Here is a 4,377-nt window from a genome sequence, read left to right on the forward strand (position 1 = left end):
GTCCCCCCCCCCTTCCTATTGCAAATGCAGCCCTGTGCATTTGCAATAGGAAGAACATTTCTGACCACCACTACAAAAACCTGAGGTTCAATTCTCAACACCAGTACCTCCAGCTTGTCGTTGCACATATGGCTCTGTTTGCAGGTGAGAAGTCAGTAAGGGGACAACCTCCCACATGTTAAGCTCTACCAGAGCTCTCTTTTTCCAAAGGGAGAGAATAGCGCCCTCTTGGATACCCCTATTGTACATTAAAATATGATAAAGTGTCCTCTAGGGTGCCCTTCCAGTGGCAAAAGGGCAATAGAGTGACATATAGGCTGCACTACATGCTACAAAAACATTCTCTACGCTAGTGCCCTTTTTATTTGTTTTGCCCCGGCCCCTCACACACACACTGCACTGGATATATGATTGGATACAATCATTTTGGACAAGATAATCATACACTACTACTCAGTTATTTGTTAAGTTGTGTTGTGCTGTGTAAAACTACAGCTACTGAATAACATCCATATGTGATGAATAAGTTACAACATGTTAAAAACTCCATGTACTTCACAAGAAGGTACATGAAGCTGTGAAGGCCCTGTCTCAGATCAGACCTTGTGAACATGTAGCTCAGGCCTGTGAAGGTGAGCTTCTGAGTTTGAAGGTGACCCATGACTGAGGGCGCAAATCACACAACGCTGAAAAAGTCCCCTGTTCAAACTGTTCATGTAACAACCAATTCAGGAGGAGAATGTGTTGCTAAAAGGTTAATTAATTTCCTTAATTGTTCAAAAGTTTTCCATAAATTGACTTTCTTTCAAGTCAAACATATGTTTTGATGAAAACAGGATCGAATAATGCAGATGATTCCAACAACATCACGTAATTTGAATCAATAAATAGTTACATTAAGAGGATTTGAAGCGACCTGGTTGTATCCTCCAGGTATTTTTGCAGCGCGCGCTGCTGTGACGCACGGTCACATCCAGTCAGGTCAGCATCGGAAATGAATGCGCTGCAACACAAGATAGGATGAGACGGGATCCGGTGTGCAGAATATACATCCCCCAATTAATTAGAAGCGGACCAGAGCTTTCCTCCTAAAAACGTGTCCTCTTGCGGTCACCCTGTGCGTGTTTGGATCATGTTTTTGTTTTTTTAACGATTTGTTTGGACTAAAGCCAAAAGAAAAACTGAGGATCTGGAGAGGAAATATTTCTGAATTTGGGATTTAATCTGCAACCTGCTCTGAAACAAACAGCTTCAATCTTTCTCATTAAGTAAAGCTTGTGTCAAGTTTTCTCGTTGACAACCGCATTTCTTAAATCTCCAGCTGTGGAACGAAGCACGGGTTGTGAAGTTACAGAAGAAATGTGAAGACAAGTTTGCCTCTTTGAAGCTCGGTGACAAATCTCTGCTGCTCATTCTTATAGGTCAGATGAATGTGTGGATGTAAAACGCAGCTGTTGGCCGAGAGTTCCAAGTTTGGTTACACCTTTCCCAGCTGAAACTCGAACCTCCTACCCGTTACCTCTGTCCGCAAACCGGGGCGCCCGGAGCTGGAGGTGCTGAAGGGGGACGATCCAAATACTAATGTGATGGGTAAGATTATCAGCTGTTGATATGGACGTGTCTGTGGTTCCTGTGGTGCACTAAGCAAACCGGCTGTAACTGTACAAAGTGCCAGAAATCGGCTGTAAAGAGTTGTTTTGCCTTATAAATACCCGAAATCCGCGCGTGAATCCTTTAAGACGCAGAAAATGCGCGTAAAGGCCACAGAAAAAGTTTTTAACCACTATAGGGATTTTTAAAAGTTAATTTTGGACAATTTTGGAGTAATGCTTTATTGAGTAGAATGTACGTTGCGGTCTCTAATTGTGTGCGCAATTTTGTCTATAGTCGCAAATGCTGTTACGCACACAAAGCAATAATTGAATTGACAATATTTTCAGGCTTTAATAATCTCTGAGATAAACCCAGCCTAATTCAGTCTGGTGAAGCAATTACAGTTTTACACTTCAGTGTGTGTGTGTGTGTGTGTGTGTGTGTGTGTGTGTGTGTGTGTGTGTGTGTGTGTGTGTGTGGTGCTGGTGCATGAATCCACACAATCCTGAAACCTAAGTGAAGCAGTCTGTTCGGACATTTTGAACGAACAAAGTGAACGTGATCAGTTTTAAACAACAACCAAGTAAGTGTACATATCCAAGGTTATGTCCGCATTGATTGGAAATCAATGATATGGTTTATCTATATTTTATGATAATTACATCACATCTATAATCCTACTCAAATGCTTGTACTTATTTGTATGAAGTTCTGCAGAGTGACTGTCCTCCTGAAAAATTAAGCATAAATTATATTTCTATAGGAATGTATAATGTTTCTAATTTTCATTCACATCCAGTATTTTATAAATAATGAGATTTTCAGTATCAATTTAGATTTTCACATATAATTCATTAATTTAACTGTTCATTTAGATTGATTATATTTCCTTGTATGAAGGGTTAAAGTCTTCTCCACACTTTCGGTAAGGTGAGGAAATACTGATTTATTTAATTATTTATTGGCCAAATTAAATATATTTTAATGTGACTACTTTTATCTGATCTCAGTTTCCTTAATGGTAGCTCTGGCCCTGACTCAATATATAATTTATAGTCACCTCATATAATATAATACTCCTGTAAGGACATGATATACTGCAATATAATTTAGGTAAGAGGTGTCTTAGCTGCCAGTATTAGCATGAAACTAGTATTAATCCACATTTTCCTACTGTAATTGTTAACAAATGTCTAACAGTGTTAGTTTGTCTCTCAATACGTTCTGACCTCCTGCCAGGGGCTCTCAGTTCCAAACCCATTGGTATCTCCTGAAAACCTACATCTTTAAAAACAGCTCACAAATATATACTTTCTTTCTTTCTTGTTTTACTCAGTTATTTACTGAAACAGTTGATCCCTGCAGTGACCGGCTGTTTTTGAAAGAAATAGTGCATTGGTTGGGGACTATTTTCAGTGGCAGATAAATCCATGTTTATTTTAATGCTTTAGATACACAGAGAATAAATGTTAGTGTCATCAAGTTATTGTTGGTTTTGGTGTTTTAATCATTTGTTGAAATGAAGAAAAATCAAGAATGTCACCAGACGTTTAAACTCTTTCAGTCAATAAGTCTGATTTGCCTCAGGAGGGAAAGACAAACAAAAAGCAGGAGCTGCTCTCATCTGCATTATGTAACCTGCATCAGCAATGACGAAATACATGAACCGACCTTGTTCTCCAGCAACCACTGATATTGCTACAGTTTTTATAAAATGTATTGTTGGTCCTGCACAGTTTCTTTTTATGTAAATACACTGCAGAAAAATCTCCATCTCGCCAAGTAATTTATTTGTAACAGTTTGAAAGTCTCATTTGAAAACTTCAATCTTTACCATTGCAAATACATTTATTTAAAGAATTTTCACTTTCACTTTTTTATTTTGTCTTGATTTAAGACACTGAGGCTCTATTTTAGAAATGTCTTAGAACAAGTAATAAGAGAATTAGATTTTTTTTTTCAGATGAAAAATGAAAAAAATTAATTTCTGAGATTAATTGAGGTGTAAAAGGGAACATAACTTGCGTTTAGTGGGACTGAAGCTCAGTAAGCACTGATGGATGATGGATGGATGGGGTAGGGTTATGGATGGATGGGTGCTGACCTTTGAGTGTGTCTGGCCAGTGATTTGCGTGTGATGCTGACTGGCTGTTTAGCTGTAAATGACTCTCTGGCCCTCCGGGATGCTGATGTCCGGGCTCCTTCGCTATGGAAACCCAGTACAACAGCCAGTGATGGCTTTGCTGCTCGTGTCACTGATTTCCCAGCAATCCCTTCCAGCACATTACAGAGCTCCACTTCCACCCTTCTGGTCTGTGGCTGTGTTCAAGCCATCACGGAAATGATGCTGAGACGTGGATTAATGCGACTGAATATGATCTCACATGTGACTGTGGTAGCATGTGGAAGTGTTTTTTCTTTTACTTAAGAAGGTTGTCAACATAGGTTCTGTCAAGAACGCTCCCAGTGAGGCTGATCCACCCGCCCTCCTGCTGCTGGCTGCTGTGCGGTTGCAGGAAAATAAGATGGATAAAATAAGACGGCAGGCTAACCCAGCAACAGGAGAGCAGAGCCTGCTGGAGCCACAATGCAAACTCAAAAAATGCACTGCAGGAATGCACTACACCTACTATTTTGTTTTCTCTTCCTTTTTCCATGTGTACATCTTAGAACGTACCCTTCCACACTGTGTTTTCAGTTAATGAAAGTTAAATGTAACAATTTGGGTCCTAAAAAGCTTTCGGTTGTACTTTTCTCTATCCCCTCTTGTCAGTTTTGGCTCCA

The 4,377-nt window shown here is 39.7% G+C and overlaps 1 protein-coding gene across 1 annotated transcript in view; it reads left to right on the forward strand.

Moving 5' to 3' along the window:
* The first annotated feature begins 1,398 nt into the window (after window positions 1–1,398).
* The window catches only part of fam163b (family with sequence similarity 163 member B), a 9,062-nt gene continuing 6,083 nt past the window's right edge, over window positions 1,399–4,377 (forward strand). The window contains exon 1 of the mRNA XM_029440424.1: window positions 1,399–1,590. The gene's annotated coding sequence lies outside the window, so the exon portion shown is untranslated. The remainder of the gene's footprint in view (window positions 1,591–4,377) is intronic.

The sequence above is a fragment of the Cottoperca gobio genome, chromosome 9 (assembly GCF_900634415.1).
Source record: "Cottoperca gobio chromosome 9, fCotGob3.1, whole genome shotgun sequence".
Taxonomy (NCBI): Eukaryota; Metazoa; Chordata; class Actinopteri; order Perciformes; family Bovichtidae; genus Cottoperca; species Cottoperca gobio.